The sequence below is a fragment of the Macaca fascicularis genome, chromosome 1, assembly GCF_037993035.2.
Source record: "Macaca fascicularis isolate 582-1 chromosome 1, T2T-MFA8v1.1".
NCBI lineage: Eukaryota > Metazoa > Chordata > Mammalia > Primates > Cercopithecidae > Macaca > Macaca fascicularis.
This window is the reverse complement of record NC_088375.1, coordinates 105,521,385-105,536,353: the sequence shown is the minus strand read 5'-3', so window position 1 is coordinate 105,536,353 and position 14,969 is coordinate 105,521,385. Positions and strand designations below refer to the sequence as shown.

The 14,969-nt window shown below is 45.0% G+C and overlaps 1 pseudogene; it reads left to right on the top strand.

The window, feature by feature from the left end:
- Positions 1–14,969, top strand: part of LOC123569411 (uncharacterized) — a 44,734-nt pseudogene that overhangs the window by 22,303 nt on the left and 7,462 nt on the right.

Here is a 14,969-nt window from a genome sequence, read left to right as displayed (position 1 = left end):
TCCTATATAGAAGGTATATCTTTTTTTTTTTTTTTTTTTTTTTACTTGAAAACTAGGGAGGGCCAGGCATATTGGCTCACACCTGCAATCCCAGCAGTTTGGGAAGCCAAGGCAGGACATCACTTGAGGCCAGGAGTTAGAGACCAGACTGGACAACATAGCCAGACCCCATCTCTATAAAAATAATATATAGCCACCAGGTGGTTGCACATGCCTGTAGTCCCAGCTGCTCAGGAGGCTGAGGCAGGAGGATTGTTTGAGCCTAGGAGTTGGAGGGTGCAGTGAGCTATGATCACCACTGCACTCCAGCCTGGGCAACAGACTGGGACCCTATCTCACAAAATAATAAAGTAGTGAGGAAATACTGAAGAATTTTAACCAGGGCTTCAGTGGAGAAAATGTTTAAGTCTGGGCCGGGCGCGGTGGCTCAAGCCTGTAATCCCAGCACTTTGGGAGGCCGAGACGGGCGGATCACGAGGTCAGGAGATCGTCTGGTACTCAGGAGTAGCTAGGCCTGTAGTCCCAGCTACTCTGGAGGCTGAGGCAGGAGAATGGCGTGAACCCGAGAGGAGGAGCTTGCAGTGAGCTGAGATCCGGCCACTGCACTCCAGCCTGGGGGACAGAGCAAGACTCCGTCTCAAAAAAAAAAAAAAAAAAAAAAAAAAAGAAAATGTTTAAGTCTGGATGCTGGTAGATCATTTGTTTTAATTTGGGTGCAAGATGATAGTGTCCTACAATGGAAGCTGATTACACTTTCTGACCACCGTTTCCCATAGAGTCTGTAACATAGACAGAGTAATAGTCATGGTGTCCACAGGCACACCTGTGGAAAGAAGTGCATCTGGACCATGTCACACACTCCTTCCTCTCCAGTATCCAGCCTGCTTCATAGTCCACAGCTCTTCCAGTAGTGGTTGTGCTGGGGAGCATTGAGAGGATCTGGGGAGCACAGTGGGGCAGGTCAAATACTATTGGAGTGACATTGCACTCTAGAAAAGGAGCCCTGAAATCCCACAAGTAAAAAGGCAGGCAGGCCAGTAGAGACCATCCCAGTCTTATTCACCACTGTAGACTCTGTATAGTGTGGGCACATGGAAGCATGTCATACGTTTCTTGAATGACTGAGTTTAGAAGTACTTTGGCACTTCATTAAATAGTATGGCTGGGCTTACTATTTATAATAGTATAAATACGCTTGTAATTCCAATATTTTGGGAGGCCGAGGTGGGAGGATCACTTGAGCCCAGGAAAGACCAGCTCTGGAAACATAGCAAGACCCTGTCTCTACAGAATAAAAAAGCCAGGTACTGTGGCTTATCGCTGTAATCCCAACTGCTTGGATGGCTGAAGTGGAAGGATCACTTGAATATGGGAGGTTGAGGCTGCAATGAGCTGTGATTGTGTCACTGTACTCCAGCCTAGGTGGCAGAGCAAGACCCTGTCTCAAGAAAAATAAAAAATAACAAACTTGAGGCAGAGCATGGTGGCTCACACTTATAATCCTGGCATTTGGGAGGTTGAAGCAGGAAGATTACTTGAGCCCAGGAGTTCAAGACCAGCCTGGGCACCATAGGAAGGCTTATCTCTTACCAATAAAATAATTTATTTTTTTAATTAACCGGGCAATGGACATGTATGCTCCCAGCTTCCATACATTGGAAGGCTGAGGCAGGAGGATCACATGAGCCCAAGAGTTCAAGGCTGCAGTGAGCTGTGATCTTACCATAGCCTGGGCAACAGAGTGAGACCTTAAAAAAAAAAGAGACAGAGAGAAAGCAAGCAAGCAAGCAAGCAAGCTAAAAGGAAATAAAATTTAAAGGAATTTATATGAGTCTGTCTCTCTCTCTCTCTTTTTAGACAATATCTCACTGTATCACCCAGGCTGGAGTGCAGTGGTGCGATCATAGCTCCCTGCAGCCTTGAACACTGGGCTCAAGTGATCCTTTCGCCTCAGCCTCCTATGTAGCTAGGACTACAGGCATGTGCCACTGTGCCAGGTTTTTGGGTTGTTTGTTTGTTTGTTTGTGGAGATAGTCTCACTGTGTCATCTAAGCTGAACTGAAACTCCTGGGCTCAAGCAGTCTTCCCACCTCAGCCTCCAAAAGTGCTGATATTACTGGCATGAGCCACCATATCCAGCCTATGTGATTCTTTTGACTGTAAGTTCCTTGACTATAAGATCAGGGACTATAACAGTTTCTTCACCATTGTATTCACGGGGCCTGGCACATAGTAGGTGCTCACTAGCTATTCGGTTAAATGGGTGCAACTCTGTTGTTGCTTTAAAGATTTTGGTTGCAAGAAAAGTGAAAATGAAGCCAAAATCAACTAATTAATTACATAGATATCTAACTTAAGTTATTCTATAACTACTGGATATTGAGAGTTACATTTAAGTATTTTAAATCTCTTTTAGCTCCAAAAGATTCAGGCTTTTTGAGTATTTTCAGCATGCAAAATAATTCATATAATACACATGGTATAAAAATAATAAAACAGGCCGGGCGCGGTGGCTCAAGCCTGTAATCCCAGCACTTTGGGAGGCCGAGACGGGCGGATCACGATGTCAGGAGATCGAGACCATCCTGGTTAACACGGTGAAACCCCGTCTCTACTAAAAAATACAAAAAATTAGCCGGGCGCGGTGGTGGGCGCCTGTGGTCCCAGCTACTCGGGAGGCTGAGGCAGGAGAATGGCGGGAACCCGGGAGGCGGAGCTTGCAGTGAGCTGAGATCCGGCCACTGCACTCCAGCCCGGGCGACAGAGCGAGACTCTGTCTCAAAAAAAAAAAAAATAATAATAATAATAATAAAACAAATACTCATGTATCCATTATCCAGTGTTAGTAATACCTTATTATCAGTTTCCTTATGTGCCTGCCCCAATCTTTTTCCTTTCTCCCTAAGAGTAACCATTATATGTTGTTCGTATCATTCTCTTGCCTTTTTGTTTCAGTTTTCCTATATATATCCCCCAAATAATCAATGAAGTTTTTTGGTTTTTTATTTCACATGTCATATTATGCTAGATGTAATAGTGTTCACTCAGTATTCATTTCTGAGATCCATATTGATGCATGTAAAGGTAATTTATTCTTTTTATTGCTTTCCAGCATTCAATTCTATTACTGTATCTATCCAATGTTCTGTCAATGGACATATGGACATTTTTTTTTTACAGTCTTTTTATAATTTATACTCTACTAATATGAATGTCCTTATTTATATTTCCCAGTGTACATGTAGAAGTGTTTTTCTTTTTCTCATTTTTTTATTTTTGGTAGAGACGGGGTTTCACCATGTTGGCCAGGCTGGTCTCAAAATCCTGACCTCAAGTGATCCACCCGCCTCGGCCTCCCAAAGTGCTGGGATTACAGGCGTGAGCCACCGCGCCCAGCCTGGCTTGTGCCTTTTCAACTTTGTAACGATAGTGCCAAATTCGTTTTCCGAGATATTTGTATTTATACTCCCATTGACAGTGTATAAAAGTTCCTGATGTTCCACAGCCTCTTTAACATTTGCTATTGTCTGATTTATTTATTTATGTATTTATTTATTTATTATTTTTTAAGACGGGGTTTCACTGTTGTTGCCCAGGCTGGAGTGCAATGGCTTGATCTTGGCTCACTGCAACCTCCGCCTCCCAGGTTCAAGCGATTCTCCTGCCTCAGCCTCCCAAGTACCTGGGATTACAGGCATACACCACCATGCCTGGCTAATTTTGTATTTTTAGTAGAGACGGGGTTTCTCCATGTTGGTCAGGCTAGTCTTGAACTTGTGACCTCAAGTGATCCACCCGCCTCGGCTTCCCAAAGTGCTAGGATAACAGGCGTGAGCCACTGCGACTGGCCCTGACTTATTTATTTTTGTAATATGGTGGTTTCGAATGGTATCTCATTTTCATGGTTTTAATTAGCATTACCCTGATTTGTAATGAGGTTGAAAAATATTTTTGTGGGTTTGCTAGCCATTTGTGTTTCTTTTCTGTGAAATGCTTGTTTGTGTCTTTTGCTCATTGCTCTCTATCAGGCTGTAGGCATGCTTCGTATACTCTAGATATTACTCTAGATTATTATTATTATTATTTTTTTTTTTTTTTTTTTTTGAGACGGAGTCTCGCTCTGTCGCCCGGGCTGGAGTGCTGTGGCCAGATCTCAGCTCACTGCAAGCTCCGCCTCCCGGGTTTACGCCATTCTCCTGCCTCAGCCTCCCGAGTAGCCGGGACTACAGGCGCCTGCCACCTCGCCCGGCTAGTTTTTTTTTTGTATTTTTTAGTAGAGACGGGGTTTCACCGGGTTAGCCAGGATGGTCTCGATCTCCTGACCTCGTGATCCGCCCGTCTCGGCCTCCCAAAGTGCTGGGATTACAGGCTTGAGCCACCGCGCCCGGCAACTCTAGATTATTAACCCATAATAATCCGTTGTCAGTTTCCCATGGTTGCAAATTTTTTTTCCCATTTATGCTTTACCTTTCACTTTTTTTTTTTTTTTTAAGAGTACAAGGACAATGCTGAAAGGAATAACAAGGCTTATCTCTAGGATACACAAAGTGAATCTGGACGGACGGCTGACCAGAACACTTTGTGCATACTGCCATTTATTTATTTATTTATTTATTTATTTATTGAGACGGAGTCTCACTCTGTTGCCCAGGCTGGAGTGCAGTGGCACGATCTTGGCTCACTGTAAGCTCCGCCTCCCAGGTTCACGCCATTCTCCTGCCTCAGCCTTCCAAGTATCTGGGACTACAGGTGACTGCCATCACGCCCAGCTAATTTTTTGTATTTTTTTTTTAGTACAGACGGGGTTTCACCGTGTTTGCCAGGATGGTCTCGATCTCCTGACCTCGTGATCCGCCCGCCTTGACCTCCCAAAGTGCTGGGATTACAGTATGCACCGCGCCTGGTGCATACTGCCTTTTATTCTTATTTTTTTAAAACTCAGTCTTGCTTTGTCACCCTGGCTGGAGTGCAGTGGTGCAATCTCAGCTCACTGCAACCTCTGCCTTCTAGGTTCAAGCAATTCTCATGCCTCAGCCTCCCAAGTAGCTGGGATTACAGATGAACACCATCATACCTGTCAAATTTTTGTATTTTTAGGAGAGATGGGGTTTTGCCATATTGGCCAGGCTGGTCTCGAACTCCTGGCCTCAAGTGATCCACTTGCCTTAGTCCCCCAAAGTGCTGGGATTACAGGCATGAGCCACTATACCCACCCTTGAGTACTGTCTTTAGGTAGATTTCTTGTTTTTAGATGGATTCATGGTATCTAGAGTCAAATGCTCTGGAGAACTTCGTCTGTAACAGGTTTCAGTAGAATAACTGCTTGGCCGGGCGCTGTGGCTCATGCTTGTAATCCCAGCACTTTGAGAGGGTGAGGCGGGAGGATCACCTAAGGTCAGGAATTCGAGACCAGTATAGTCAACATGGAGAAACCCCGTCTTTACTAAAAATACAAAATTAGCCAGGCATGGTGGCACATGCTGGTAATCCTAGCTACTCCAGAGGCTGAAGCAGGAGAATCCCTTGAACCCGGGAGGTGGAGGTTGCAGTGAGCTGAAATCGTGCCACTGCACTGCAACCTGGACAACAAAGTAAGACTACGTCTCAAAAAAAAAAAAAAAGGAATAACTGTGCTTGAGAATTTACCATGGGATAGGATAATTAATATTTTTCCATAAAACATATAAGTTTGACTGTAATTAATCTTTATTAACTTTATTTCTCTAGTTAGATTAATGATTATTCTCCTTTAATGAAGTATTTAAAAGAACAACAAGTTGCCAGCTGGGGGCGGTGGCTCACACCTGTAATCCCAGCACTTTGGGAAGCCAAGGTGAGCGGATCACTTGAGGTCAGGAGTTCGAGACCAGCCTGGCCAAAATGGAGAAACCCCATCTCTACTAAAAAAATATAAACATTAGCCAGGCGTGGTGCCAGACACCTGTAATCTCAGCTACTCGGGAGGCTGAGGCAGGAGAATCACTTTAGCCTGGGAGGCCGAGGTGGCAGTGAGCCCTGGCTGAGCCACTGCACTCCAGCCTGGCTACAGAGTGAGACTGTGTTGTCTCTCATTAAAAAAAAAAAAAAAAAAAAAAGTTGCCAATTTACAACTTTAGCATCTAAAATGATTAAAAAACGAAATTGTGCATAAAAAAGAACATTCTGCTGGTTTACTTCATTTTTTCATTTATTTACCAAATAGTTTTTCAGTACCTTCTATATGGCAAGTACTCAGAATTCTAAGATGCCTCATTTCACTAATAATAGTTATTATTTATTGGGTATTATTATGTGCCGAGTAATACACTAAGTCCTTTTCTTAAAATCTTCATTATCAACCCATGAATGAGATAATATCCTTGTTTCACAGGTGTAGATACTAAAGATGAGATTGACTAGGTAACTTACCTGAGGAAATAGCCTGTTAGGTTGCAAAGCCCACACGAGGTGCCAGGTCTGTTTGACATCAAAGCCTGTGGCCTAACCACTGTGCTCTATTGCATTTTATGGTCCATGTTCTCCAGAAGCTTATAGTCCAGTAGAATCATGAATAAATGACTATTTCAGTACGGTGCTCTGACAGCACCAAAGAGGAGCACCTGAGGTGGGTTAGTCGAGTCAGTAGGAGATCCTGATAAGGCTCAGAACTGAGCCAGAAAGACTTGGTCATTTTCAGCTGATTATTTAATTACAGATTAGATTTCCTAGAAGAGGAGCCCTTCCTCCTGTATGGCTCTCCCTGCATGTGCCCCCTTCCCTCAGGCCTATATATGAATACATGAAATAACCCTTTTTTTTTTTTTTTTTTTTTTTGAGATGGAGTCTCGCTGTGTCGCCCAGGCTGGAGTGCAGTGGCCGGATCTCAGCTCACTGCAAGCTCTGCCTCCCGGGTTTTTACGCCATTCTCCTGCCTCAGCCTCCCGAGTAGCCGGGACTACAGGCGCCCGCCACCTCGCCCGGCTAGTTTTTTGTATTTTTTAGTAGAGACGGGGTTTCACCGTGTTAGCCAGGATGGTCTCGATCTCCTGACCTCGTGATCCGCCCGTCTCGGCCTCCCAAAGTGCTGGGATTACAGGCTTGAGCCACCGCGCCCGGCCAAAATAACCCTTTTTTTTTTTTTTTTTTTTTGAGAAGGAGTCTCGCTCTGTCGCCCAGGCTGGAGTGCAGTGGCCAGATCTCAGCTCACTGCAAGCTCCACCTCCCGGGTTCACGCCATTCTCCTGCCTCAGCCTCCCAAGTAGCTGGGACTACAGGCGCCCGCCACCTTGCCTGGCTAGTTTTTTGTACTTTTTAGTAGAGACGGGGTTTCACCGTATTAACCAGGATGGTCTCGATCTCCTGACCTCGTGATCCGCCCTTCTCAGCCTCCCAAAGTGCTGGGATTACAGGCTTGAGCCACCGCGCCCGGCCATAACCCATTATTATAAAATGAAATGAAAGCAAGGATCAGCAGAGGGATGGATTCTGGACTCAACTGATCATATTACAAGGCTAAAATAAATTTCCTTTATCGGCTGGGCCTGGTGGCTCATGCCTGTAATCCCAGCACTTTGGGAGGCCGAGGCAGGCAGATCACCTGAGGTCAGGAGTTTGAGACCAGCCTGGCCAACATAGTGAAACCCTGTCTCTCCTAAAAATACAAAAATTAGCTGCGTGTGGTGAGAGAAAGTTTTGGGTTTTTTTTTTTAGTTTGGTTCAGGGTGACTGTATTAGTCAGGGTTCTCTACAGGGACAGCACTAATAGGATAGAAGTATATATGAAGGAGAGTTTGTTAAGGAGTGTTGAGTCACACCATCTGGCGAAGTCCCACAGTAGGCCATGAGCAAGCTGAGGAGCAAGTAAGCCAGTCCAAGTCCCAAAACTTCAAAAGTAGGGAAGCTGACAGTGCAGCCTTTAGTCTGTGGCTAAAGGCCTGAGAGCCCCTGGCAAATCACTGTTGTAAGTCCAAGAGTCCAAAAGCTGAAGAACTTCAGAGTCCAATGTTCGAGGGCAGGAAGCATCTAGCCCAGGAGAAAGATGAAGGCTGGAAGACTCAGCAAGTCAGCACCTTCTTCTGCCTGCTTTATTCTAGCTGCCCTGGCAGGTGATTAGTTGGTGAAACATTGAGGGTGGGTCTGCCTCTCCCAGTCCACTGACTCAAATGTGAATCTCCTTTGGCAACACCCTCACAGACACGTGCAGGAACAATACTTTACAGCCTTTAATCCAATCAAGTTGACACTTAATATTAACCATCACAGTGACATTCTAGATTGGCCCACAAATGCTCTTTCAGAAACTGCAGGATGTTCATTCTGGAACTGTACAGAGGCAGTTGTACACATGGTTGTTTTCTCTGGAAACAACAGTCTACTTGAGTGATATATAAAACTTAAAGAACTAAAGATTTCATTTTGCTGTAGTCCAGGTGCAGTGGCTCACACCTGTAATCCCAGCACTTTGGAAGGCCGAGGCAGGCAGATCACCTGAGGTCGGTAGTTCGTGACCAGCCTGACCAACATGGAGAAACCCCATCACTACTAAAAATACAAAATTAGCCAGGTGTGGTAGCGCATGCCTGTAATCCCAGCTACTCGGGAGGCTGAGGCAGGAGAATCGCTTGAACCCGGGAGACAGAGGTTGCAGTGAGCCAAGGTCACACCATTGCACTCTAGCCTGGGCAACAAGAGTGAAACTCTGTCTCAAAAAAAAAAAAGATTCCATTTTGCTAGCTTTTAATTTGCTTCAAAAAGTACCTGTAGTTTCAGCTACTTGGGAGGCTGAGGCAGGAGGATCATGTGGGCCCATGAATTTGAGACTGGCCTGGGCAATATAGCAAGACCCCACCCTATATTAAAAAAAAAGTTTAACTAAAATGTCATCACATTACTGTAGAAATAGCACCACCTTGTGGCCCTTGAATAGTTTGTTTTCCACTCTGCTTTGTAAAGAGACATGGTGCTTTCTCTCCAGTAGATAAAACTGAGTAGCATTTAAGTAGTACTAGGGTGTATTATTCAGATTGCAATGCTGAAGTAACGAGCCTTGTATTCTCAGTGGCCTAACACAAAATATATTGTTTGTGTTGTGTGCATGTGTTTTGCTTTGTTTTTCTGTTCCTATCTTTCAAAAAGGTTTTGCAAGCAAGATTGAAGTCTGGATGGAGGGACAAAAGTTTACCTTCTTGGGATACATCTCAACATGTAGCTTTTAAGATGGGGAGGGAGAGATAATTTATACCTCACACTTAATTGGCTCTGACTAGAAAGGACGCAATGACACAAGTTATTTCCATTCATAGGTCTTTAGCCAAAGGAATCACATGACCCCTCCCGTTTCTGCAAGGTAGACTGAGAAATGTAGAGAACGATTTGGATATTTGGATATTTCCCAAGCATTGCTCCTTCTGCTGTAATTTACAGTCATACATTCTCAGACAAAGCTGGAGTAACTCTAGTACTTCACAGCTACTTTTTTTGGGGGGGGACAGGGATTCACTCTGTTGCCCAGGCTGTAGTGCGGTAGCACAATCTTGGGTCACTGTAACCTCTGTCTCCTGGGTTCAAGTGATTCTTGTGCCTCATCCACCTGAGTAGCTGGGATTACAGGTGCCTGCCACCATGCCCGGCTAATTTTTGTATTTTTAATAGAGACAGCGTTTCCCCAAGTTGTCCAGGCTGGTCTTGAACTCCTGACCTCAAGTGATCCACCCGCCTCGGGCTCCCAAAGTGGTGGGATTACAGGCGTGAGCCACTGTGCCTGGCTTACATTTACTTTATATTAAAATCTACAAGTGATGGTTCAGAGGTTTCTGTATACTTCGCTAAGTTTCCTATAGAGCAGTTTACTTTCTTTTACTTTTTTTTTTTTTTTTTGAGATGGAGTCTCGCTCTGTCTCCCAGGCTGGAGTGCAATGGCACGATCTTGGCTCACTGCAACCTCCCCCTCCCAGGTTCAAGCAATTCTCCTGCCTCAGCCTCCCCAGTAGCTGGGATTATAGGTGTGCACCACCACACCTGGCTAATATTTTGTATTTTTAGTAGAGACATAGTTTCACCATTTAGACCAAGCTGGTCTCAAACTCCTGACCTTAAGTGATCTGCCAAAGTGCTGGGATTACAGGCGTGAGCCACCGCACTTGGCCTGCTTTCCTTAGTGGTTGCTTTACATACTCCTTCATTGCATGTCTTCAATGGCAGATTCTTTATTCACAGGCAAAGGACTAAGTACTTACATTGTGTTAAGTACTCAGAGAAGGAGATACGAAAATGAATGAAATCTGATTCCTTCTCTTCCAAGCATGTAGTCAAGAAGACAAACATGTATAACATAACTTGATACAGTTCTAAAAAATAGATATTTTAAAGTCAGACAAACTTGGATGTGAATTCTGGTTCACCATCTACTAACTCTGTGACCTTAATCAATTACTCACTTCCCTGAACCTTGTCTTCCCCATCAACAGGGCTGATAATATTCTGCCTATCTTCTAGGATTTCTAGGTTTAAAACTAGTACATGTACAATACTGTATTGCCTAACATCTAATAGATACTCAGTTAATAGTAGGCATGAGTACAACTCAAGGCAGTGTAATAAAATTGCCATGTGGGCCGGGCGCGGTGGCTCACGCCTGTAATCCCAGCACTTTGGGAGGCTGAGGCAGGCGGATCACAAGGTCAGGAGATCGAGACCATCCTGGCTAACATGGTGAAACCCCATCTCTACTAAAAATACAAAAAAATTAGCCAGGCATGGTGGCGGGTGCCTGTAGTCCTAGCTACTCGGGAGGCTGAGGTGGGAGAAAGGCATGAACCCGGGAGGCGGAGCTTGCAGTGAGCCGAGATCACGCCTCTGCACTCCAGCTTGAGCAACAGAGTGAGACTACGTCCAAAAAAAAAAAAAAATTGCCGTGCAATACAAAGAGTGCTATTAGCAGAAAGGAAAGAGAATTACTTTTGACTGGAGGTGTCTGGCAAATTTTCCCTGAGGATGTGACATTTGAGTCGAGACTTGAGGAATGGGTAAGATTTAAATGGGGACAGAGGGCCAGGTGTGGTGGCTTACACCTGTAATCTCAGTACTTTGGGAGACCGAGGCAGGTGGATCACATGAAGCGAAGAGTTCGAGACCAACCTGGTCAACATGGTGAAACCCCGTCTCTACTAAAAATACAAAAATTATCCAGGTGTGATGGTGCGTGCCTGTAATCCCAGCTACTTGGAGGTTGAGGCACGAAAATCACTTGAACCTGGGAGGGGGAGGTTGCAGTGAGCAGAGATCATGCCACTGTACTCCAGCCTGGGTGACAGAGTGAGACTCTTTCTCAAAAAGAAAATTAAATAAATAAGTAAGTAAATAAATGGGGAGAGAGGAAAGTTGAAGTAGAATGAGCAGAAGTATTGAAGCAGTAAAATGACATGTTTTAGCATGGTCCTATGGCTATAAATGAAACTGGAAAGGTGGATTGAAGTCATCACAGTGGCCTTGTCATGCTAAGGAATTTGAGACTTATTTTGACATCATTCTGGAACCATCAAGCCTTGTTTCTCTCTCTCTTTTTTTAATGGGGTCTCACTGCATTGCCCATCCTGATCTCAATCTCCTGGCCTCAAGCACTCCTTCCAGTTTTGCTCCCAAGTAGTTGAGACTACAGGAGTGGACCACCACACCTGGCTCCCAAGTTTTTTGATTAGCTGAATGTTAAACCTATTATTTGGGAAGGTGAAAGACTATGAAAGATGAAACATCAAAGATTTAGAGATAAAGATGCCAATTAAAGGCCAGGCATGGGTGGCTCATGCCTGTAATTCAAGCACTTTGGGAGGTCAGGGTGGGCAGATGACTTGACATCAGGAGTTCGTGACCAGCCTGGCCAACATGTCGAAACCCCATCCCTACTAAAAATATAAAAAATTAGTCAGGTGTGGTGATGCGTGACTGTAATACCAGCTACTCGGGAGGCTGAGGCATGAGAATTGCTTGAACCCGGGAGACAGAGGTTTCAGTGAGCCAAGATCATGCCACTACACTCCAGCCTGGGCAACAGAGTAAGATTCTGTCTCAGGAAAAAACAAAAAACAAAAAACAAAAACAAACAAAAAAAACTGCTTTCCTGCTTCAGATTTCGGTTTTTTTGTTTGTTTGTTTGTTTGTTTGTTTTTTGAGATGGAGTCTCACTCTGTCACCCAGGCTGGAGTACAGTGGTGCAATCTCGGTTCACTGCAAGCTCCACCTCCCGGTTCACGCCGTTCTCCTGCCTCAGCCTCCCGAGCAGCTGGGACTACAGGCGCCCTCCACCACGCCTGGCTAATTTTTTTGTATTTTTAGTAGAGACGGGGTTTCACTGCACTAGCCAGGATTGTCTTGATTTCCTGACCTCGCTGATCCACCCGTCTCGGCCTCCCAAAGTGCTGGGATGACGGGCGTGAGCCACCACGCCCAGCCTCTGCTTCAGGTTTGTTAATGCTATGTTATGTATGCTCCTGAACAATCCCCGACGGAATTGTTTGTTTCCATATGGGACAGATCCCTGATAAGACAATACACAGACTGGAACAGATACAGAATATGAATAATGTAATTGGACTTAGTGAATTCTAAATAATAACAAGGATCCTTTTTACATAGAAGGAAAATGTATGTTAGTGACATCCCTGTTGCAGACATGGCTCACCTTCTCAGTGTCATAGCAAGCATAAAAAGTTTGATAACGCCGGCCGGGCATGGTGGCTCATGCCTGTAATCCTAGCACTTTGGGAGGCAGAAGTGGGCAGATCACCTGAGGTCAGGAGTTCAAAACCAGCCTGGCCAACATGGTGAAACCCTGTCTCTGCTAAAAATACAAAAACTTAGCCGGGTGCAGTGGCGCACACCTGTAATCCCAGCTACTCTGGAGACTGAAGCAGAAGAATCCCTTGAACCTGGGAGGCAGAGGTTGCGGTGAGCCGAGATCACACCACTGCACTCCAGCCTGGGCGACACAGGAGAGACTTGGTCTCAAAAAAAAAAAAAATTAAGTTGATAACCCCAAAACATTGAAATGGTTTCTCTTACAGTTGGACCCTGAATGTTTTTTACACATGGGGACCCAGGCAAGCCAAAGCATTGCTGCTCACCTAGATAACCAAGTTCCAGTTGAGAGTCCCAGAGCTATTTCCCGCACCAATGAGAATAAATTGGTGAGTTACTAATGTGTATATGGGGTTTCTTGGGGCTTAAAACTTGTGTTCTTGTCCTTGTTCTGCATAGGAAAACTGAAACTGAAGCTTAGTAGATTTGCATTTACTCAGATACTGCACCTGAGATAGCACTCTGGAACCCAGATTCTCCCTGTCCCTGTCTGATACTGTGGTAACATACACTGGCCAGCTCCATCCATATCTGTTCCCATGTAATCCCGACTAGTGAATTCACCTAGTGCCATGGATTTGCTGAGCATAGAGTTGTCGAATACTCAGTACTTATTAAGTTCAATTTCTTTTTCTTTTTTCTTTTCTTTTCTTTTTGAGATGGAGTCTTGCTCTGTCACCCAGGCTGGAGTGCAGTGGCCAGATCTCAGCTCACTGCAAGCCCCGCCTCCTGGATTCACGCCATTCTCCTGCCTCAGCCTCCCAGGTAGCTGGGACTACAGGCACCTGCCACCTCGCCCGGCTAGTTTTCTTGTATTTTTTAGTAGAGATGGGGTTTCACTGTGTTAGCCAGGATGGTCTCGATCTCCTGACCTCGTGATCTGCCTGTCTCAGCCTCCCAAAGTGCTGGGATCACAGGCTTGAGCCACCGCGCCCGGCCTTTTTCTTGTTTTTTTTTTTTCTTTTTCTTTGAGATGGAGTCTTGCTCTGTTGTTAGGCTGGAGTGCAGTGCTGTGATCTCGGCTCACTGCAACCTCTGCCTCCTGGGTTCAAGCAATTCTTGTGCTTCAGCCTCCTGAGTAGCTGGAACTACAGGGACACACCATCACACCCAGCTAATTTTTATATTTTATATTTTTAATAGAGACATGGTTTCACCATGTTGGCCAGGACAGTCTTGATCTCCTGATCTTGGCCTCCCAAAGTGCTGGGATTACAGGCATGAGCCACCACACCCGGCCAGAATCCAATTTTCTAATAACCAATCTGGTGCTATTTTGCAGTTATAAGTGGATTTCCTAGGGTCTGGAGAGGAAACTAACTTGATTTGTTATGAGAAGAGCAGCATTTACAGTGAATTTTGTCTGCAGAAGCCAGGATTCCAGCAGTGTCTAGTGTTGCATTTTCTAGTCCAGTTCCCCATTAGACTGGATATTGATTTCTTTTTGTTGCTGCCTCTCATAAATGAAATTAATTTGTGGTCTGTGCTGTAATGTGAAGAACCAGTAACTTCCTTCCCCTGCCCCTACCCTCTGAGTCTTCCCATCTTAATACAGTCTATGTGGAAAGAAAAAAGTAATCACCCATTACCCAAAACATGATCTCAGCAGGGTGTGTTTTTTTTTGTTTTGTTTTTTTTTTTTTTTTTTTTTTTTGAGACAGAGTCTCGCTCTGTCGCCCAGGCTGGAGTGCAGTGGCGCGATCTCGGCTCACTGCAAGCTCCGCCTCCCGGGTTCACGCCATTCTCCTGCCTCAGCCTCCCGAGTAGCTGGGACTACAGGCGCCCACAACCGCGCCCGGCTAATTTTTTGTATTTTTAGTAGAGACGGGGTTTCACCGTGGTCTCGATCTCCTGGCCTTGTGATCCGCCCGCCTCGGCCTCCCAAAGTGCTGGGATTACAGGCGTGAGCCACCGCGCCCGGCCTAGGGTGTGTTTTAAATATATCTCTAGCTTTCACCTATTTTCACAAACATAAAATGAAGTAGAATAAATGAATCAAGCCACTGAAGTGTCTTTCAGCTTTCTCTGTAATTGTAGTCCTTTTATCTGCCAGTTCCTCTGGGGTTTCTATGGAAACAGCAGCATGCAGATGATCTTGTCACATGACCGGAGCATCTCTATACACAGCACAGAAGAAT